Source organism: Miscanthus floridulus, chromosome 2 (assembly GCF_019320115.1).
Source record: "Miscanthus floridulus cultivar M001 chromosome 2, ASM1932011v1, whole genome shotgun sequence".
Lineage (NCBI taxonomy): Eukaryota > Viridiplantae > Streptophyta > Magnoliopsida > Poales > Poaceae > Miscanthus > Miscanthus floridulus.
In genome coordinates, this window is record NC_089581.1 from 106729001 (window position 1) to 106753475 (window position 24475).

The window sequence follows — 24475 nt, forward strand, 5'->3', positions numbered from 1 at the left end:
ATGCTTAGATTTTGAAATGGGTTTTCAGGGTAGAATTTAAATACTCAAAATCAGGGTTTTCGGAAATTCAATTCAATACAAAGAATTTTTTTAACTCAATTCAAGCCATACAAGTCAACACATATAACATAAAGGTAAACTTGTTTTAGTGTATGCATATCAAAATTTTCACTAACACATAAATGATGTGCTATGCATATGATGACATGGCATATTTTAGTATTTAAACACCCGAGGTGTTACAGTTGTGTTTATGTACTGCTGATACTTTGAATAGGTATGAGCTTTCAATCTAGATCCTTGAAGACTATGGTACTAGTAAATGGACATTAAAGCATAAGGTGACCACGTTGGAGCTATTTGGAAAGAAGAATATTGAAATTGGTACCGAGGTTTGTGATGCGGTCGACAGAGTGATTGCAGTTCATCTAGAATGGAATTTAATTTTTCTTGTTGGGGAGGACAAATCACTACTTGCATATGACATGAACCATAGTAAAGTTCATGTCCTCCCTGCCCAGGCCATTGGCTATCCAAGAAGTACTTGGAAACTATTATGTATGAGCGGCAGACCTCACTATCTTCCTTATGTTCCCTAGTTCATGGAGTTATTAGCAGAGCAGTAAAGGTGCATACATTGTATTTTGTTGTAATTATGTCATGCCTTTGTTTAGGTAGGTAGTTGTTTTGATTCTATATATAGGGTAATTTGGGCTTTGTAACTAAAGGAATGGTGTGTTGAATATTATTAATTGTGCTACTTTGTACAGGTGGAGTCTGAGTGCTTTTGAACAATTTTCATGCATTGGCTGGGAGGAAGAAGAGGGGTTCCATGGTGCATTGCCTACCAATTCGAAGGATGGACTAATTATATTCATTTTTGCCTAGCAAGTAGGAGTGCCACATATGAGGAGCACAGCTATGTCGTTTCGTTATGTAAGTCTATAGAGATCAGTACTTTTAGTTTGCAATCTATGTACCACTTGTGTTAGGACATCAGTTGAGAAAGATATTATGGTAAGCGTCCATTCTTATTGTAGGAACATGGTTTATGGATGCAATGATTATATCTGTATACTTTGTGTTCAGTAAGCTATTAAGGGTAGTTTATTGTTTTGTTATCACCACCGCCATTGGTATCTAACACCATCGCTATACGTATTATGTGGCAGGGATAAAAGTATATCACCGTCGAATGGTTTAGTAACCCGACACCGACTAAACGATCGTCAAAGGTGGATCATGGTACAAGGCGATGGCGACCATGACCTTTGTACTAGCGGATCATACGCTGAAGCGATGGTGGTGTTAACCTCTACATAGGTGTCTCGACCATCGAACCGATAGTGAACCCGTACCGCTAACAGTCGGGTCGAAGTACAAGGTTGAAAGGGTCAAGATGGTGACTAGAGGGGGGGTGAATAGTCCTTTTGAAATCTTAATCACGTTGGCTAACCAAAACAAGTGCGGAATTAAAACTATCGGTCTTGCTAAGACTACACCCCTCTAACTATGTTCACTAGCACCTTGCAAAGATACTAATCAAACAACAAAGGTGCCAGGCTAGCTAGAGCTCTCCTAACCAATTCTAGAAGCAAGGTCACACAAACCTATGCCACTAGTACTTTAAGCAACAAGGGAGCTCCTACACATGCTAGTAAGCAAAAGCATAAAGCCAACTAAGCTCACTAGCAATGCTCAATAACAAGGCAACCAATGCCAAATTAGAGAGCGCAATTACTTAGCTACACAAACTAAGCAATGTGACTAACAAGGTTACGCAAACCAAATTAGCCACGCAAGGGAGCTACTTCTATGCTACACAAGCAAGAAGATAACTAGTAAGCTACACAAGCTAACTAATTACAAGAGCAACTACACAAGCTTAATATGTATAAAAGTAATTACAAGCTTGTGTAACGGGGATGCAAACCAATGGGAAGAACAAGGTTGACACAATGATTTTTTTCCTGAGGTTCACGTGTTTGCCAACACGCTAGTCCCCGTTGTGTCGACCGCTCACTTGGTGGTTCGGTGGCTAATTAGCATCACTCGCTAAGCCCACACGTCGGGTGCCGTAAGAACCTACCCCGAAGGTGAGGGTAGCTCAATGACACGCTTTACTAAAGTTGCTCTTCACGACTCCCGCGGGGCGAGCACAATGCCCCTCACAAGCTCCTCTCTGGAGCACCGCACAAGCTTCTTGCGGGCTTCCATAGAGACCACCACCAAGCCATCTAGGAGGTGGCAACCTCCAAGAGTAACAAGCACCACCGGCTTGCAACTCGATCACCTAGTGCCACTCGATGCAACCTCACGATGCAATCACACTAGAATCACTCACTCACTCAATCGGATGATCACTATCAAGTATGTGTGAGATGGAGGGCTCCTAAGCACTCACAAGCATGGACACAAAGTCCCCCAAGGTGCTCAGCTCTAGCCAGGGCCAAAGGCCACTTCTATTTATAGCCCCAAGGGCTAAACTAGCCATTACCCCTTCACTGGGCAACTGTCGGGTCGACCGGACGCTCCGGTCGTGTTGACCGAACGCTGGACCTCAGTGTCTGGTCTCCCGCAGACGGCCACGTGTCCCAATTCCAATGGTCACTTGACCTAACCAGACGCAACAACTCCAATTGACCGAACACTAGACCTCAGCGTCCGGTCATTTACAGTAAGGTACCGACCTTGACCGGACGCGTCCAGTCGCACATGAACGGACACAGACCAGCGTCCGGTCATACTCTAGCTCCTGAGTCACCATGCGTTAGTCTGACCGGACGCGCCCTGCTAGCATCCGGTCACTTCTAGTGCCAGCATCTGGTGCACCCAGTGAGACTCTGTCTTTTCTATATAGGGCGCCGGTGGCACCGTCGGACTGTCCGCACTCTACGGGCGGACACTCCGCCGGTGGAGTTTCTTCACCAAGTTGATCCACATCAACTCCAACTCCATCTCCTTTGTAAATGTGCCAACACCACCAAGTGTACACCACCATGTGTATGTGTGTTAGCTTTTCACAATCATTTCCCAAAGGATGTTAGCCACTCAACTTGCCACGCCACTCAATCCTAGCGACGATGCAAAGTTAGATCACTCGAGTGGCACTAGATGACCGATATGCAAACAAGTTTGCTCCTCTTGATAGTACGGCCATCTATCCTAAACCTAGTCATGAACTTCTCTACACACCTATGACCGGTGAAATGAAATGCCCTAGGTTATACCTTTGCCTTATGCATTCCATTCCATCTCCTCCAACGTCGATGCAACACATGCACCAACACGATCAACAATGATATGATCCACTTCATATCATCACATGATCATATTGGTTCATTGATCTTGACTTTACTTGCTCTTCACCATTGCCATCATCCATCGGCGCCAAGTCTTGCTCAAGCTTCACCGCCACGCGGTCCATCACTCCAAAGCCTTTGACTTGTCCTTCACGCTTGCAACTGGTCCATCAAGCCAAGTCTTGTCTTGATCTTCTCCACCTTGATCACATGACTCAATGTCATGTCTCATGTGCAATGAGCTCCTTCATCATCACATGTGTGAGCTTTGCAACATCTCCAAGCCATTTTCACCTTCATGGCATATGTTGCTCACACACATGTACCTATGGACTAACCACCTGTGTATCTCACATAAACACAATTAGTCCACCTAGGTTGTCACTCAATTACCAAAACCAAACAAGGACCTTTCAATCTCCCCCTTTTTGGTAATTGATGACAACTCTACAAAGATATGGAAATTAAGCTCTTTTGGATTCATGTTGCTTGCCCAAGCAATTTTACCATGTGAAAATGATTTTGGACAAGTACCACAAACCCGAAATGGTAGTATTAGCTCCCCCTACATATGTGCTAGAGTGTTTGATTTGAAGCTCGCACATATGCATAGATTGAAAATGTGGGAGAGTAATTACTACAAAATGATGCTAAGGTGTATAGAATAAACCTTTGAAGCATGTACCAATCGGAGTTGCACCTTGAAGTTCATCCTTAGCACCATGGTTAGCTAGACATCACTTGGCAATAAAAACACTAGATACCTTGTGAGATCAACATTAAAAGCAAGGTACTAGCATTACTTGAAAAACATACCAAGTGTCTAGCTATCATCCTATGCATGCTAGTTATCAAATCATCGTTCAAGTTCTACAACTAGCATACACCACACAAGCATGCATATTTGAATTTGAAAACTTATGCAATGCAAGCAAGCACATGAATATGTACATATCAAACGCAATCAATCAAAGTTCATGAGCTTGCTCCCCCTACTTGTGTGCTTCTCTTGTCCAAGAATTTTGATCCATCTCTTTTCTTCAATGTTGCTCCCTCTTTGTCCATGTCCAACCTCTATTTCTTTTATATCTCATCTCTCCCATTGTACAATCTCTCCCCCATTCAATCAAGCTTTTGTATCTTTGTACAATCTCTCCCCCTTTGTCATCAATTTCCATAAAAGGTGTGCTTCTCATTGATGCAAAGGTATGCATTTTGGGGTAGATGGTTGAGGCGTGAATCTTGTATTTTTTATGGACATTACTTGTTTGTTGGAATGACACCACTTGTAACTTATACCACTTGTACCTTGTGTAGGGCTTCTTGAAATACCGCACATAGGATCTTTGATCTTGATATCAATTTGTGGTATATCTCCCCCTATGTGATAGCATGGGTCAACCTTTTGATACACTTGAGCTCTTGTAGTTGAGGGATGCATTCTTCATTTGATGATCACTTAAAGTTGAGGATCACTTGTGGAACCATCATCTTGCATGATTGATATCATATATAGATACCACTTGTAGGAAGTGAATACCATTTGAAAGAATCTTCTAGTATGGAACCACTTGTTTGATTTATCAATAAAGACCATTTCTTGAACATCTGCTATCTTTATGAGTACCACTTATAGGATATCACTTGTGAGTTGATCTAGACATCACTTATGAAATCTTGATGAAATACTTGAGTCTAGATACCACTTGAAACATACAAACTAGATATCCATTTGCATTGTTGTCTTGTGCTTGTACTCTTATCACTATCATGAGCTTCTATAATTGACTTGAACTAAGTTGATTTGCCTAAGCTTCCAAGTCCAGTTTGAACCAATGACAAGCTTCTTCACACCTCTTGCAAGGGTTATCTTGCCAATGTTGTACTTGTCACTTGTTAGCAATCCAAATTTGATCAAGTACTTGGGATTACTAGCTCATGAACAAATTCATATACTAACCACTAGATCAAGTAATCATTCAAACAATAGTGGTAGGCTATGAATTTAAGCATTTCATTTGTTATGCATGATCCTATGAAGCATGTACTATATGCACTAACCGCATACTAGTAAGGGATGAAATGATCATGCACATTACAATGATACCTTTCCTATGTTGGAGTAGAGGATAGTCACATAGATTCCAATTCATTACTCCAATAGCAATGTGAAGTCCAATTATAAGCTTGGTGAAGACCAATAGATACTATGTTGAATTTCATTCTTCACCCATATGAAATGAATACCACTAATGATCAAGTGCACTTTCTTGTTGTGGTTGACTTGCTTTATCTTTTGATCTTTGCTTGCATTAGAGTATCAATTTGTGAATACTACTTGAAATATCATGATTAGCTTTCTTTTGGGTGTTGCTTGCTTTTCTTGATCAATCCTTTTGATTGCTTCAACTAAGCATCTCAAATATTCCTCGAATCACCACTTCCATGTTAGCCTTCCAAGTACCACACTTGGTTTACCTACACATAGGCAGCAAGCCCCTACACTAGGGAGAAGTGACCTCTCTCCAAGCACCATTGTTGATACTCACTTGAAATGACTTGATTGATTGATCTAAGTGATGGACTTAACTTGATGAGTAACCTTGATTCCTTCTTTAAGTCCTTTTCTTTCTTCTTGTTTAAGTTCTTTTCTTTCTACCAAATGATTTCCAATAATCACTAGAACTTAACCTTCAACTTCATCTTGAGTTTGATCTTGATCTTCCAAATTGAGTACCAACGGTGTGCAAAGTACACTCCACAATCAAAACAGCCTTGTACTCATATCTTGTCATGCTTTTAGATCATCTCAAAACCAAACTTAGGTACCTCAAACACTTGTAAACATGTTTTCAACTTGAGGACCTTTCAATCAAAGTGACTCTAGATCAATCCAACATTTGTCACTTTTCTGACATATTTTGTACCCTTCAAAGAAATAAGCATATCTCCCAAAGTACAAATCCAAAGACCACAAAATTTGGTGGAGATGTTATTTACTAAGTTATCTAGCAGCTGTAATAATTTGAGCTTCATTTGACTTCTAGACTGCTGCCATATATCAATTCTTCCACCACTGCTACATGCTGAAAACTGCTGCACTATAGCTGACAAGAACCACTCCAAAACCGAAGCATTTCTTATCCAATTTTCATGAAATTTCTACAGCATCTTATACCATAAGTCTAGAGCATGTATACCAATTTTCATGCCAATCCAATGTGTTTTGATCACTTAAAACATGGCTAAGATCACAGCTAGCTCAAATTCTTCAATTATAGGACAGATTTCAACAATTGAGCTATACTTCACCAAAAGTGAATCAAACTTGAAACTAACTTGTTTGAATACTCCCATAAGACATATATCCATTCAAACCACTTACTAAAAGTCATCTTATGAACTTATGCAACACAAATCAATCCAAACTTAATTACTAAGCAATTATCCATTCAATCAACTTATAGCAAGCAACTTTACATATTTATCCAATTCAATCAACTCATATGCACCCAAATGAAATGATCAACAAGGGATATACCTTGGTTAGCTCATGATCATCCAACTAGCAAGCTTCAACTCAATTATTTGCAAGTCATCAAATATATCCAATGAATTACCAACAACTTGAAATTGACACTTGTATGTTGTAGCACATTTAGACTTCACTCAATTTTCATTTAGCATTGGGTTAGATATGCACTAAGCTTCAATGCTTGATTCAACATATGATGATTAATATGAACACAATTGAATTAAGTCTCCAATGCCGATGGTACCTACAATCAATCATCCACTTTTTGATGGTACCCAAACAAGTTTGGGTCCTCTCAAGTTAGGAGCAACATACTTAGGCATAGCCTTAGTATGAATAGCGGGATGTTTTGCAATTGCAACCAATGAGGTACCATTGCCATCCTTTCTAAGAACATTATTATCTACAATTGAAGTAGGCTTAGAAATATCACCTAGGGGACATGAATGTGCCATGTGTCCCCTTTCCCGGTATGAGTAACACTTTCTCTTTGCTTGAGCCTTCTCTACTTTGCTCATGTGGTGCTTCTCATTGCCTTGCCTCTCATGGATTGCTTGAGCCTTTTTCTCAAGCTTGGTAGGACACTTAGAGGCAAAGTGTCCCATACTTCCACACTTGAAGCACTTGATATGAGCATAATCTTTCTTCTCATCTTCATTCTTGCTCATCATCTTGGCATCTTGAGTTTGCATTGGATGCCTTGTCTTTTCACCCCTTCTTGTTTTCTTCTTCTTTATCATCAAATCATCACCATCTTCATGGTTGATCTTGATTTGCTCTTGGGGTGTCTTCTTTTGCTCAACTTGTGGCTTTGGTTGAGGCTTCACTTGTTGCTTCACCAATTGCTTGGTTGGGCACATTGAGGTAAGATGACCCCAAGTGCGGCACTTGAAGCACTTGACATGCTTTAGCCTCTCTTCTTCTTTTATACTCTTGAGCTTCTCAATGTTAGGGCAACCATTTGCAAGGTGTCCCACTTCATGACACCGGTAGCACATGGTATGAGAGAGCTTTCTTTGTTGTAGCTTCTTCATCATTCTTTCTCTCTTTCTTTCACCCTTTGTCATCTTCTTCTTGAAGCCAAGGCCACACTTGTCACCATAGTTTCTTTGAGTCTTCAACATGTGCTCAAAGGTGACTTTTGAGTTGTAGCACCTCTCTAACTTGTCGCTCAATTTCTTCACTTCTCTTTTGAGCTCAATGTTCTCCTTCAAAATGTTAGTCTCACAAGACATGGAAGTAGAACAAGCATCTATTTGTAAAGAGCATGGCATATCTAATAAATCATCACAAGAGGTGGATACATGCTTCTTGCCTACATCACAAGGGTTAGCAATAGTATGTGATTGATCAATTGACCCATGTGATGAACTCTCATTGTTTTTAAGTTTCTTTGTAAATACTTTAATGAGAGAAGCATGTTATTCTAATAATTCATCATGAGATGCAAGTAGTGTCTCATGATTCAATTTAAGCTCATCAAGTGAAGATTTATATGCATCAAGTAATTTCTTATGTTCTTCACAAGAGTTCTTTAGAAATGAGTTTTCATTTTCTAATTTCGATGTTTTAGCTTTCTCATTTTCTAAAGACATGGTCATGCTAGCAAGTCTACTAACAAGCTCATCATATGAATCAACATGATCAACCACATCATCATTTGATACCTTAGTGTCACCTTGTGACATGAGACAATGTGGTGTGGTAGTCGGAGAGCTTGTAGTAGCATCTTCATCATGGCTTGAGCATGAACCATCATCACCATCAAGTGTGCATGGGGTAGCATCATCACTTGCAACACTTGTGGCATCATCATCAACCTTGTCAAGTGAACTTGTGGTGGATCGATCATCATCATCATCACTTGACCATGAGGTAGAGCAATCTTCCACAATCTCCAAATTGTGGTTATGCTCAACACACTCATGTGCCTCCTCCTTGGGCTCATCATCATCATCGGAGACCGTCCCATATTTCTCATTGAGATAACTCCAAATCTCATGGGTGGTCTTCATGTCCATGATCTCTCCAAATATGCAATCATGCAAAGATCTATACATGATGTTAGTAGCATGGATGTCGAGATCTAGGCATTTCTCTTGTGCTTGAGTTAGATTATCTTCATCCAACACATAAGAAAAGCCTACATCTACCATCCACCACATTTGAGGGCACACATACTTAAAATTTCCTATCATCCAATTTTTCCATCGTGTAAAGTATGTGCCATCGAAAATGTGTGGACAATCAACATCTAGCCCATAAGCCACCATCCTCTCGGGTCGGTGAAGACCACAAATGAGAGACCTAGCTCCGATACCAATTGAAAGGGTCGAGATGGCGACTAGAGGGGGGTGAATAGTCCTTTTGAAATCTTAATCACGTTGGCTAACCGAAACAAGTCGGAATTAAAACTATCAGTCTAGCCAAGACTACACCCCTCTATCTATGTTCACTAGCTCCTTGCAAAGATACTAATCAAGCAACAAAGGTGCCGGGCTAGCTAGAGCTCTCCTAACCAATTCTAGAAGCAAGGTCACACAAACCTATGCCACTAGTACTTTAAGCAACAAGGGAGCTCCTACACATGCTAGTAAGCAAAAGCACAAAGCCAACTAAGCTCACTAGCAATGCTCAATAACAAGGCAACCAATGACAAATTAGAGAGCGCAATTACTTAGCTACACAAACTAAGCAATGTGACTAACAAGGTTACACAAACCAAATTAGCCACGCAAGGGAGCTACTTCTATGCTACACAAGCAAGAAGATAACTAGTAAGCTACACAAGCTAACTAATTACAAGAGCAACTACACAAGCTTAATATGTATAAAAGTAATTACAAGCTTGTGTAATGGGGATGCAAACCAATGGGAAGAACAAGGTTGACATGATGATTTTTCTCCCGAGGTTCACGTGTTTGCCAACACGCTAGTCCCCATTGTGTCGACCACTCACTTGGTGGTTCGGCGGCTAATTAGCATCACCTGCTAAGCCCGCACGTCGGGCGCTACAAGAACCTACCCCGAAGGTGAGGGTAGCTCAATGACACGCTTTACTAAAGTTGCTCTTCACGACTCCCGCGGGGCGAGCACAATGCCCCTCACAAGCTCCTCTCCAGAGTGCCGCACAAGCTTCTTGCGGGCTTCCATGGAGACCACCACCAAGCCGTCTAGGAGGTGGCAACCTCCAAGAGTAACAAGCACCACCGGCTTGCAACTCGATCACCTAGTGCCACTCGATGCAACCTCACGATGCAATCATACTAGAATCACTCGCTCACACAATCGGATGATCACTATCAAGTATGTGTGAGATGGAGGGCTCCTAAGCACTCACAAGCATGGACACAAAGTCCCCCAAGGTGCTCAGCTCTAGCCATGGCCAAAGGCCACTTCTATTTATAGCCCCAAGGGCTAAACTAGCCGTTACCCCTTCACTGGGCAACTGTCGGGTCAACCGGACGCTCTGGTCGTGTTGACCGGACGCTGGACCTCAGCGTCCGGTCGCCCATAGATGGCCATGTGTCCTAATTCCAATGATCACTTGACCTGACCGAACGCAGCAGCTTCAACTGACTGGACTCTGGACCTCAGTGTCTGGTCATTTACAGTAAGGTACCGACCTTGACCGGACATGTCCGGTCGCACATGATCGGATGCAGACCAGCATCCGGTCATACTCTAGCTCCTGAGTCACCATGCGTCAGTCTGACCGGACGCGCCCTTCTAGCGTCCGGTCACTTCCAGTGCCAACGTCCGGTGCACCTAGTGAGACTCTGTCTTTTCTGTGTAGGGCGCCGGTGGCACCATCGGACTGTCCGCACTCTACGGGCGGACACTCCACCGGTGGAGTTTCTTCACCAAGTTGATCCACATCAACTCCAACTCCATCTCCTTTGTAAATGTGCCAACACCACCAAGTGTACACCACCATGTGTATGTGTGTTAGCTTTTCACAATCATTTCCCAAAGGATGTTAGCCACTCAACTTGCCACGCCACTCGATCCTAGCGACGATGCAAAGTTAGATCACTCGAGTGGCACTAGATGACCGATATGCAAACAAGTTTGCTCCTCTTGATAGTACGGCCATCTATCCTAAACCCGGTCATAAACTTCTCTACACACCTATGACCGGTGAAATAAAATGCCCTAGGTTATACCTTTGCCTTGCGCATTCCATTCCATCTCCTCCAACGTCGATGCAACACATGCACCAACACGATCAACAATGATATGATCCACTTCATATCATCACATGATCATATTGGTTCATTGATCTTGACTTTACTTGCTCTTCACCGTTGCCATCGTCCATCGGCGCCAAGTCTTGCTCAAGCTTCACCGCCACGCGGTCCATCACTCCAAAGCCTTCGACTTGTCCTTCACGCTTGCAACTGGTCCATCAAGCCAAGTCTTGTCTTGATCTTCTCCACCTTGATCACATGACTCAATGTCATGTCTCATGTGCAATGAGCTCCTTCATCATCACATGTGTGAGCTTTGCAACATCTCCAAGCCATTTTCACCTTCATGGCATATGTTGCTCACACACATGTACCTATGGACTAATCACCTGTGTATCTCACATAAACACAATTAGTCCACCTAGGTTGTCACTCAATTACTAAAACCAAACAAGGACCTTTTAAAGGCGACAGTGTTGGTGATCACTACATAGGCGGTTAAGTGCCCACCCGATGGTTTTGATAGCCTCGACACAGTCGGATCATTTGTCAATGTGGTGGTGTTAATGTAAATCCATAGTCGGGTCGTGCTCCAATGCGACTGAAGTAAGGACCTAATCATGGACGGATCATAAGCCAATCGGCAGTGTTAGTGTACACCGCAGTCGGTCCTAGATGCCGGCGGTGAAGGCTATGACCATCACTGTCGACAGCTTACCGACGAGGTCGAAATTGGACTGCGATATGGGTTATGACACGGCTGTGAAAGGCGCGAGTGTAGTAGTGGGAACTCATTCTTGCGCGTGTAGGATGCTACACTTGGATAATTAACCACTATAACCAATGAGGGTACAACTCGACTTACCTTCCTAATATGGATAGGATTCACTTCACCTAAGGTTATAATCTTGGATGCCATTTTGGTAACTTCGCTCATGCGAGGGGTAGGTCATTGTGAGTGTGGGATCTCAAATGACGTAGCTCGTGGAGCAGTTAAGGACCATTTATTGAGATACGTGAGTCCAAGTAACCACCCGTACAGACCACATGTCACGGATGGGGTCGGCAAGCCAAGTAACTAGTGGCGACCGGTTTATCCATGAAACTGGCAAGGGGCTGGCGTCGGTCGGGAATGTCTGAGACATTGACCGGGCACTAGTCGAACCTTTCATAGGACACTCAGGCCGGATTAGGGAAAGGTTGGAATACGTGAGGCAACCCTTACCTGGGCACGGGTATGGTGGTTCGTCCCGCCCTCCGTGTGGGTACAGTTGTACACCTCTGCAGAGTTTGAAAGCCTGAAGTCCCTCGGGACGGAACCATTTGGTTGTTCCTACTTTCGATACCCATGGTTGCGTGATGATGGAACTTAGCAATGATATGGTTTACATAAGTTAATCACTTCTTTTGTTATCATGAACTAATGGTATCTTCTTAGAATAGACCATGAGCATGTAATCTAAGAAACGCCATGTACCTTTTGCAAACGTACAAATGCCAAATAATTACCTTTGCATCCACCAAATATTATATGTTGGAATTAAGTCATGCGAGTACGAAATATACTTACGGTGCTGCCGTTAAGTTATTTTGCAGATATATGATAGGACAGGTAGAGCCACGGCTCTAACCACCGCTGTATAGTAGCATTTGGAATGGGCGTTCCGATCGTGCTACAAGTTAACTCCGAAGTTCGTCTTTGAGCGACCATGAGTGTCAACTTTAGTTGGTATGAGTACCCGTGTTCATGGTTTGGACCGGGCCGTGAAATCTATGTAACTTACTTTGAATACAATAATCTTAGATGTAATAAATGGGGTGTTATTCGTCAATCAACTGTTGGTTTACTATTTGGACCAATGTATGTTACTCAACCTGATCCTGAAGAGGAGTTGCTGAGTGCGCCTGGAGGTCTCGTGGGGGCTGTGAGCGACGACCCTCACAGGAGATATCCTCTAATTCTGTGCTAATTAAGTTACCCTCAATGAACTTGGCCCCTCCTGCCACCAGCTACAGCCACAACCTACCCCCTATGTTGATCTTCTGGCTCCGTCCCTCGTGGCGTGGACACGTTCACGCTGCCCGAGCTGGGGGACGATACCCGCTTCCTCACCGCTATTCCGCGCTGCTCCCCGGCCGGGAACTCACCCTACGAGTTGGACATGCGCCAGCGCGCCGCCAATCCAGGAGACCAGAAGCAGAGGCAGCATCAACGGAGGATTATTTGCAATCCGGCTACAGGGTACATAGTACTACCTGAGTCTGCCCAACCCCCAGGGCGACTTCAACATGGTACGCACGCACGTAAGAGATATATATATATATATATATATATATATATATATATATATATATATATATATATATATATATATATATATATATATATATATATATATATATATATAGGGAGAGGCTATTCAGTAGCCGGCTACAGAATAAGTTATTCTGTAGCCACCTCTATTTACCATAATTTTATATACTAATTTACCGTAATGTCAATACATATTTACGATAGTTGGGTTACTATAACACACGGGGATATTTACCATAATGTTATATTAAACCACTTAGTAAGGAGTTACTATAATCTCGTAAATTAACATAGTAATTATCGTAACTCAATGTGGCTACAGAATAAGTTATTCTGTAGCCAGCTACAGGATAGTAGTTCTATATATATATATATATATATATATAGCTGGTTGTTAGTTTATATGCGCATATTTACTCCTTCTATCCCAAATTAACTGTTGTTTTAGGTTTTCGTGTTATAAATTTAACTATATTTATAGAAAATACGTACAACATTTGTATCTCTAAATAAATTTATTATAAAAATAGATTTAAGAATCTATCTAATGATATTGTTCTCGCATAGAAACACGTACGTGTCTCACGTGCATATTTGCTAGCAAAATGAAAAGCTTGACAATATTGTGCCTTCCAACCAAGACCATAAGTTACGGTTTTGATTTAGCACGGTTTTAAAGATTACATTTTGATCGCTAATTTCTGTAAACTGTCAATAACATGGTTAGATCATGTTTTAATAATTACTAATTCCTCTTGCTACTGTTTGAATCCTCGAAAATAGGCCAAATCGGAGTACTCCGGGCGGCTTGTTTGGCTGCCCAACTCAAATTAAAGGCCTACAATAGATTCTTAGAGCAACTCTCTCAGTATCCTTCTAATTATAATTAGATGAGATTTTAATAAGAAATATCCTTCAACACCTTCTTTATTTGATTATGAAATATAGCTATCTTCTACTCCATATTCCGGCCAAAGATAGAAAACAAGAATAACTCTTTAAAGTGCACACAAGATAGAGAAACAGTTGGAAAGTGGAAACATGTAGAAAATAATTTTTATGCAAATGACTCTCCAAACGATGATTTAGAGAATGAGCTTTACACAGACTCTTGCAGATGCTCTTAGACTATAAAATGGAAAAAGGTTCCTGCCGTCCCTGACGACTCACCTCTTCAACATGCGCATAATATATATAAAACAATTGTTGGAGAATGAAAGCATATAGAAAGTAATATTTATTCAAATGACTCTCTAAATTATGATTTAGAGAATGGGTTTTAAAAAGACTCGTGTGGAGGTGCTCTAAAAAGAAAAAAAATTCGTGTGCCTTTATCTCTCACGACTCATCTCACTCCCCAAGTGTGTCTTTGCTCCCGCCTCCCTTTATGCCATGGTGACTGTTTCCTCCGTCCTAAAATTGCCATGTGACTACTCCCTTTATCCAAAATAAAAAGAGTTGCTATATTTTAGGTGTCTAATTTTTAGAAATTTTCAAGCAATAATCTTACACAATTAACTAGTATAATTAAAAGTAAAACTCACAAAAGATAATTTATATTTTTCTAATCGAACAATGACAAAATTATATGTTACCAGACCAACAACAAAAAGTCAGGTACCTGAAATATAGAAAAGTGCAAAATAAGTGCATATCTCGTATATCAAGTTTGGCCAAATATGTAAAAAAGTATTAATATTCATGATACCAAATATTATTAGATTAATCATACTATATATTTTTATAATAACCTATTTATAGATATATAAATATTGAAAACTTGATATTAGTTGATTCTTCAAACGGTAATTCTTGGAATAGGGCGTCCGTCCGACCGGACGCTTCCGTCGGTAGGCTGCGACGCCAACCCAAATGTCTCCCCTATAAACTCTTCATCACAGTTTCTAAAAAAAATCACCGAAGCGGAGCGCACACTCCACCCGCGGAGCTCGTGGCCGCCGACCAGGGCGGAGGCCCTGCACTCATCCCGTGCTTGTCGCGGATGCCCACGCTCATCTCAGCCGAGGCGGAGGCTGCCCATCTCGCCGCAAGCGGGGTGGAGCTCGACCACATGCAGCTCATGGCAGCTCGGGCAGAGCCTGCCCGCACACATATCGCGCTCCGTCTGCCCAGCTCGCCGTGGCTAGGGCGAAACTTAGCTGCACGCAGCTCACGACGGTCGAGATGGAACTTTCTCAAGCACAGCTCGCAGCGGACCTCACCCCACACACGGCTCGTGCTCCACCCGAATAGTGTGGAGACCCGCTGTGACCATCTCCATCAGACCTACCGTGGCCTTCTCTACCAGAGCGGTGAGGTCCACGCCACCGGCGGGCTCTACACCAATGAACTCCATATGACGACGAGCCTCCATTCTTCAAAGCAGCAAGGAGATGTTGTGCTGAAACCGCATATTGCAAGCGTATATTTCAAGTGTTTCAGATGTTTTACAGATATGTTGCAAGTGTTTTATATGGATGTTACGAAAGTAGATCGGAATGTTGCACATGTTTCAATGGTGGTACACGTATGTTGCAAGCTTCGGTTCCAAATGTTTTATCTGTTTTTTCAGACGTATATAGCAAATGTGTTTATTTGGATGTTGCATATGTTTCACATATATGTTGCAAGTGTTTTATCTGGATGTTGCATGTGTTTTCAATGATTTTGTTAAGTGTTTTCTTGTGTTTTTGTAAATATTTCAGACGTATATTTCTAATGTTTCATCTGTCTTCAGATATATTTGTAAATGTTTCATCTAGATATTTTAAAAATAAATCAAATGTTACGTCTTTCTCCTATGCCACGTCTTGGTGTCTCCTCTTTCCACGCCGACTGGCCATCCACCGTCCCACTCCCTCTCTTTTTCAATGTTGGTGCGCGAAACGGCTGTAGGCGCTCCGACTGTGCAATGTGCATTTATTGTGAAAGACGCACCTCGTTGCACCATCCTCCACCTCCCATCAAATCAGTTTTTTTAGGCATCAAATCAGTTTTTTTAATGAGCTTTCTTCATGTTCCTCGTGGCCCAATTCAGCCCAAAGTTTTTTTTAATCTCTAATTCAGCCCATCCTTGCGTCCCTGAAAACATACTTCCAGTATCCAATCCCTATTCGCAGCCGAGCGGAGCCGCCGCTCCCAACTTCTTCAAATGAGAGGAAATCAAGTCCCATCTTTTATCAAAATCAAGTCCAATTCCTGGTCTGTATAAGGTGCACTGGTGTTGAATCGCTGGATTTCATATTTCGCTTCACCTCCGTAAGCGCATGCCACACATGAGGCGAGGAGCTGCCGTTTGGTTCTGGTACGTTTGGAACTGGTGAATTTCTTTTATGATGATGTCTTCTTGATGGCCGAGACAGAAATAAAGATTGGGGCAATTATGTATTTGGCACTGGAACAAATCAGTCTTCTTTATTTAACACTAAAAATTTTGAACTTTCTTATTTGACATCGAGTTAAAATTTTCTTCTGTAAATGGCACTACCGTCCATTTCCGTCAGTTGACTGCGTTAACCCTGTCATGTTTCTTTTAGAAGTACCAAAATGCCCCTTCTCTTCTTTGACACTGCTTTGTTCCGTGCAGACCTTGTTTGACACTGCTTCGGTACTGAGTAGTGTGGCAGACTGGCAGTGAGGTGGAGTGCCGGTGCGTATCGTAACGGACTGCCAGAAATGGGAGGCTCGACGACCACGCCCGCCGGACGTTGTCCCTACCGTGGACGGTGCGCATCCAGCTGGCCGCGCTCGCGCTAGCGCACCGCTGGGACGGCAGCGTCCGGCACCTTCTCTTCTCCCTCGGCGACCTCAAGTCTGGCGCCACGTCCCGCCCGGACGCCTCGGGGATGCGCTCCGCCGACGTCACCATCGACGCCTCCCGCGGCCTGTGGGCGCGTGTCTTCTCCCCCTCGTCCGCCGCGGACGCGGACGCGGACGCCGAGCCGGCCCCCGTTCCCGTCGTCGTCTACTTCCACGGCGGTTCCCCAAGGCGTACGATGACGGCGTCGCGGCATACGACGATGGCGTACGACGACAGCGTCGCGGCGCTCCGCTACCTCGACGCCAACGCCAACTCCCTGCCGGCGGCCCACGTCCCCGTCGACCTCTCCAGCCGCCTCCTCGCGGGCGACAGCGCGGGCGGCAATATCACGCACCACGTGTCGCAGCGCTGGGCGGCAGCGTCCGCGTCCGCGTCACTGCCCGCGAACCTCCGCATCGCCGGCGCTGTCCTGATCCGGCCGTTCTTCGGCAGGGAGGAGCGGACGGTGGCCGAGGTGGCGCTGGACGGGGTGTCCGCGCTGTCGGTGGCGGGGACCGACCACTACTAGAGGGTGTTCTTGCCGGAGGGCGCCACGCGGGACCACGAGGCCGCGCGCTTGTGCGGCGAGGGCGTCGAGCTCGCCGACGCATTGGCTATGCCCCAGGCGGTTTCCACAGGAAGGGGTGGCCGCTGTTGGCTATGCCCCAGGTGGTTTCCACCAGCTCGGCCGCGGACATGCTGGCGAGGCTGCCGAAGCTGACGTAGAGCACGGACGCCGGGGCCAGGCCCGGCCCTGGGGCGGGGCAAGAGGGGCAGGCGTCCCAGGCCCATGGAGCCGATGGGATCCTCCCCAGGTATGCCATATACGTACAGGCATACAGCCCAATAACGCAAACGCAGCAGCGAGCGACTCCCCGTCTTCTCTCCGCCGAGCGTGACTCCTCGTCTTCGTCCTCTACTGTGACTCCTCTCCTCTGCGTCTCTGCGACTGCGAATAGGCGAGTAGCCGGCGGGCGGCCACATCGGGCTCGGGGCCTCTGCAAGTCGGCAGGCAGGCAGAAATCTGCTTCAACGTATCTAATTTGCTTTCCCTTCTTTTGCGCTGTTCTTTTGACAACATCGTCGATGACTTTGCATAGGGATGTTAGAAGAAACTTTTGAGGTAATTTAATATCTATACAAATTATTTCATATGAATATTACTTTTGCATTCAATTAACTGCTTATTACTAACGCCTCGTATATGTGTGTTCATATACTAGCAGTGAGTAGTACTATCATGTTCTGTTCTAGGTCCAAAATTTTAGTTTTGTTCTAGGTCCGAAAAAACTCAGGACCGGCCCTGGCCGGGGCTTGCGCGTCGAGCCACTCAAGGCAGCCACGGTCTTGCAAAAGCAGGCTGCTCGAGGCCGCTGGAGAGAGCTTGTGGAGCGGGCCGATGTCGAACACGGGCACGCCAAGGTCTCGCCGGAGCGACGCGAGCTCGCCGGACTCGAGCGCATCCATGGTGTTGAGGATGAGGCCCGAGGAGGTCGTCACAGCCATCACTATATGGGAAATCACCTCGCTTATTGTAACACCTCGGTGTTATGCCTGCATTTAGGCATTGCAAATCACGCATATCATGCATCATCAAGCATCCAAGTCATACATGCCTAATCATGTGAATAACAATTGAAACATTGTTTTGAAACATCTGAGACATGCGTGAAACCTGAATGTTGCATACACCTGTTAAGAATTGTTTTGCCCTAAATTTTTCTTGCTAGGTTAGTAAAACATGTTTGGCTACTATTGTAAATCATCTAGCAATGTTTAGTTCAATTTTTGGAGCAATGTTTGTATTCAAATTAATTCAAAATTTGGCTTCAAAAATAAATTCCAAAAAATTAGGGTTTTGAGCTAAACGTGGACTTTGGTGTTACAATTCAAAATCTAGAAAGAATTTGGCTTTGGTCATAAAAGCAAAGTTGTAGAGAATTAAATTCTAAACAACTTTCATTTTTGGTACATTTTCAAAAGATGTCATTTTCTTGCTCAAAATAATATTTGAAAGCTGGCATTTAAAAATTTCTTGAAAATATAAATGGAAAAGGGGTTTTTCTCATTCGCGGGCCGCCGCCTCGCTTTCGGCCCAGCTGCACAGGTGGCCCGGCCTGCCTCCGCGCCGCGCCTTTGCTCCCGCAGCGCTTCGCCTGGCCCAGCTGCCGCTTCGCCGGCCCAGGCCCACGCCGCGCCTCCCGCTCGCCCGCACTCGCGCGCCTGCTCGCTGTCGCGCCGCGCCGCGCGCCCGACCGCGGCAGAACTCGCCCACCGCGTGGCGGCCATGCGCCGTCGACGTCGCCGCGCGTCGCAGCTGGCCTGTGCCCGCGCCCATGTGCCCGCCTTCAACTGCTGGTGCCCGTGCACTCGCTCACTCCCGCCCGAGCTGCCTTCTTTCTCCGCCAGAGCCGAGAGCCCCGAGCTCTGCCCTCGCCGCGCCCGCAGCTCCGCCAGCGTCAAGCTCCCGCACCACCGCGCCATTCCCCGATTCCTCCCGCCCACAGCTCCGCCTCGCTCTCCGACACCTGGTGCTCGTGGTTGTGCCGTCGTTTGAGCCAAGGTAGCGCTTGTTCCAAGCTTCGCCGCCGTCGGCCATGGCGCCACCATGCTCGGCCGCCGTGGAACGTCCCCTTCCTCCCCTTCTCCGCCCTGCTTAGCTGCCTGCTCGCATTCACCAATGCCTCGCGAACCTCCTACGCTCGCTCGCTTGCCCTGGCCCGGCCGACAATGGCCGCCGGCCGCTGGCCGAGCCGCGCCGCCGCGCCAGCGCGCACACCGACGAGGCCTCTGCCTCCGCCAGCCAGCCGGGCCGGCCAGGCAAAGCGGCCGTGGGCCGAAGCCCTGCCAGGCCGCCGCGCTCCCCTTTCGCTCGGACCGCGTGGGCCAGAAGTGGCCATGGGCCAGCTGTTTCCCACGGGCCGGCCCAGCATTGTTTAAAAGAATTGTTTTCATTCATTCTTTATTATTTGAAATCTGGAATGGTTTGAAAAATGTTTGGGTGCTCAAATTTGATCCAAATTTGTTGAAACAAATTTTGCTAGGTTCCTTATCATCAGATCTACTTGGGAAAATTATTGCATGTCATTTTTGGGATACTTTTCTGTAGGATTTTATTTAATCATGTATATTGCTGATAACTTGAAAAATGTGTAGAAAAATCTATAGGCTTCAGAAAAATATGATTTCAAGTTTGTTAATCTTCTTATGTCATTTACTTCCTAGGAAAAATATGTTTCATGCATGTACTGTGGGAAAAGTTTTAGGTGTAGTTCAAGTACCTTTAATGGCTGATTTTTGTTATTTTTGCTAGAGAACAAATTTTGTATAAAACATGCATGTGATAATTTTTGTACAGTCATTGTATGCTATGAAGAACCTAGGAAAAATATTAATTCTATTGTTTGACACTTTTCACAGTTCAAAGTATTTTTATGTACAAAATCATGCCATAGTTTGTGATTTTTGTGTAGACTAATTCACTCATTCAAACACCATGAAAATCTGATGGTAGGCTAATTAGAGTAGTACCATGCTACTGTAATTTTCTCAGATTTTTATAAGCACCAAAAATATAGATTGCTGTTGTAGCCCTAATTAAAAAGGAAATAAAATAATCCTCTTTAATACAAGGTTAGTTAATAATAATAGCTTTGGTGTATCTTTGAGGCATTTCATAAGATATGTTGGCTTAACATATTAGTAGTAGAAGAGAATGCAGTAGATGACATGTGCTTGTAGTATAGTTTCTTGGATGATGTTGACTACCTTGCATTTAAACATATGCATTGCATTCATCTCCTTCGATGCACCGTTTGCATAATCACTTACGCGCATTGCATCATACAAGATCGCAAACCGAGAACCCAGTCGTCATACCCAAGGAGCCTGAGGAGCAGTTCGAGGTGCAGCCGCAGGAAGTGCCAGAAGCCGACGAGGAGGACGTTGAGGAACTTCCGGAGTGCCCCGATCACCGTCCGAGCTCCTTCGAGAGAGGCAAGCCCCGGAGCATTTTCTCCCGGTTTGCAATCATTTAATTAAATGCTTTACTTTAATTGATGCATTACGTTCAGGAGTTGTTTGCAACCGTTACTGCATTATACCTTGTTTACCTTTGTTATACTATATCCTTGTTACCCTGGTATCCGTAGTCGAGTCATTGCTTAGCTGTCTTAGACCGGTAGAAGTCGGGTGATTTCCTGTCACCTGCGAGCTATAGGTGGTTACCTGGATCTGCTTGGATGACTATAAAGTCATGGTATAACTAAGTGTTAAATGAAGTTGAGACCGGACGGAGACTTGCAGAGTTTTGGACTGTAGTGTTTCCGTCTGTGTCGATTAAGGATCGACCGTTGTTGGGCCTCGAGTCATGTTGAACGCATGCCTTACATTTAGCTGGCCGGATAAAGTACCTTCCGACCGCGAAGCTAGGAGATTTTTCAGGCCGAGTAGATTGCCCGCAACGCACTGTGCCGAAGCAGGTGTGATAGGACACGGGGGCGGGATGATAAGACCAAAGTGCAGTCGGTCGGCCCCTGGGTACATGTGGTTCCTGGCAAACTCGAGATTCCTAGAAAGTTGACTCGGTGATCAATATCTCACTTTAGCGGGTGAGTGAGGTTTGTGTAAGGAATAAATCACCAGCTGGTTAGGAATCGATTCGAATCGCCATCGCTCCTGGATAGTGAGCACTTGACTTGAGTTACTTCATCGTAGTAATTGTTATGGAACACTTGGATAGTTATAATGAATATGACAGTATGGAAGTTGTTTTATGATCATTGGTTATCATTATCTGCTTAATCACATGTTTACTCTAGTATAGGTGCAAATCTAGTTGACAGGTTAATAATAATTAACTTGGCAATAATGCTTTTAGAAAGGTTCTTGCAATGCTAAAAATGCTTCTTTGCACAAATGAGTCAGCTACCCTACTATAAAGCCCTTCATAATCCTTGGTGTCATTTATTTTCGGTTATGTCGGGTAAGTCTAGCTGAGTACCTTCTCGTACTCAGGGTTTTATTCTCACTTGTTGCAGATGGGCAGATGTATTACGGCTATTGTATCAATTGCCTGTATCCCACGATGGGTGATGCTTAGGACCATGGGCATGGTCATTCCTTCCGTCTCATCTGATGCTTTTGTTGGAGATGATCATTCGCTGGCACTATATTTAAACTCCGCATGAGTGTGTGTGTGGTTTGAACAAATGACTTCCGCTACTTTTATTCGAACTGGTTTGTAATAACTATGTTGAAACTCTGATGTATCTGAGGCTGTGAACTTTTATGTAATATGTGATGGTGACCGCTAAACTTATTACGATCTTGACTGGAATGGAAGATGGTTTGAAATCCTTCGTGATTTCATGGACTACCGGGTTATACGGGCTTAAGTTTGCTAAATCGTCTGCTCTGACGGATGGTTTTCTTACTTAATTTCGTATAATTGGTCAGTTCTGTTACACTTATTACGCTGTGATAGGCTCTGGTGGTGGACGGAAAGTCCCGAACGCGGTACGACGGCAACTCCCTCACCGGCCCCTCCAGCTGCGACTTTGCGGCGGACCGAATCTTGGAACACTCAGGAGCATGCATGAGGTGGGTTCTAGTGTCGTGCACTTGCGTTCATCATGGATGAGAGAGTGTGCGTACTTACCTTGCGCCGTCTGGTACCCCTTGTCGTAGAGCATGGGGAACGCCGTGAACATGTGGAGGCATGCAGCGCTGCCAGTGTGCAGCGCCAGCGTGGGCACACCGAGCCCCCACACTACGTCCAGCAGCATCAGCGACCAGGCACGCGATGTTGTCGCACGCGATGTCGTCCCGCGCTGCCTGATCCTCCGATAGCAGGGCGGCCAGGCGCTCCCGGAACGGAGCCTCGCTGGCGCGGTTCACGGCGAGGATGTGCTCGACGGTCACCTAGAAGACATCCGACGGTCTATTTATTTTTTTTCTATTTAGCACTATGGACTTTTGCTACAATCAAGGGCATTTATGTCATTTTGCTAGCCACTTGACACTGTTACTGGTTTAAATGGACGGCAGTGCCATTTACAAAAGAAAATTTCAACTTAATGCTAGATAAGAAAGTTTAAATTTTCTAGTGCCAAATATGAAAGACCGATTTGTTTTAGTGCCAAATACATAGTTCTCTCATAAAGATTCCTTGTTTTGAACTATGACACATTCTTTTCGCTTTCAGTAATCAGTAGAGAATCAAGAGAAGGCCAGGGCAGCAACATTAATCTGCAATGACGACCTTCCTGCGGCGTTTTATGTATCTGATCGTGGACGGCTAGAGGTCTGGCACCTGGGACCTGCACTGCATCAACATGTCGTGATTCTTCAATCTGAGGTCGCCGCCGATCGGCCCTGTGGCCATAGTGTGGCAGAACCTCCTAAGTTATAGGGTCCACATGCACCTGTCACTGTCCGACGACCTTTGACATTTATGCATATGTTTTCATTAACTTAAAAAGACTGTCGGGTGTCCTCGGGGAATCCCGAATCATCCACGATTTCCGAGCAGGATCACGTTACAGAGTCATTGCAGTATTACAACATTTATTCAAATATCAGCACTAGAGTAAAAACAGCGGAAGTCTTACGATAACATAGTTTACAAACCAGTTGTTTCAAACCTTACAAACTAAGTTCGATAAATATTACAAACCATAGTAGTAGTGGAGTGGCATAATTAATATATACATAACACACAAATTAAACATCCTGCCCAAGGATCACACATTTACTTCTCATCGTCAGAACGAACGATAGTCATGCAGCACGATCCAAAATAGATCTGCTCATGAGGCTCACCTGCAACAAGGGGTCAACGATCCCTGAGTATGAAAGTAGTCAACAAGACTTAACCAAAATAAGATCTGATAAACTCAGGAATGCAGGCTCAGGGATTCAAGGTATAGCTTTAACAATGATCAAAGTTCTTTTGTGTAAAAGCTCTTTTAACAAAATTCTTTATATGGGAAACTTCATAAAAATTATATACAAAGCTGACACGATCCGTGTTGAGATCATGAGACTTTATATCCAACACCTTCACAAGCCTTATTCGAGTTCCAGTTATTAATTCTACGATGATGAACAGTGAGTTGAGTCTCCATAATCGAGGAGCAACGACGATTCAAACCGATTAAAAACCCAGCTGGGAATTCCAGACCACACGACATATGCAGGTCCCCGACCTACATATACCAACCTACCCTCAGATCCTCTAAAACAAGAACAGGTCCGCGCCACCCGAGAATACAGTACTCCACCAATCTAGCCCATTGCCACGTGGGTACACGCTATTCCTGCCATCTCTCCACT

At 44.4% G+C, this 24475-nt stretch overlaps 2 pseudogenes; one reads left to right on the forward strand and one right to left on the reverse strand.

Annotated features, from left to right (window-relative positions):
- The first annotated feature begins 15343 nt into the window (after positions 1-15343).
- On the forward strand, positions 15344-17747 carry LOC136536846 (probable carboxylesterase 18; annotated as a pseudogene).
- Positions 17715-23525, reverse strand: LOC136536847 (DIMBOA UDP-glucosyltransferase BX8-like; annotated as a pseudogene).
- Positions 23526-24475: the final 950 nt, after the last annotated feature.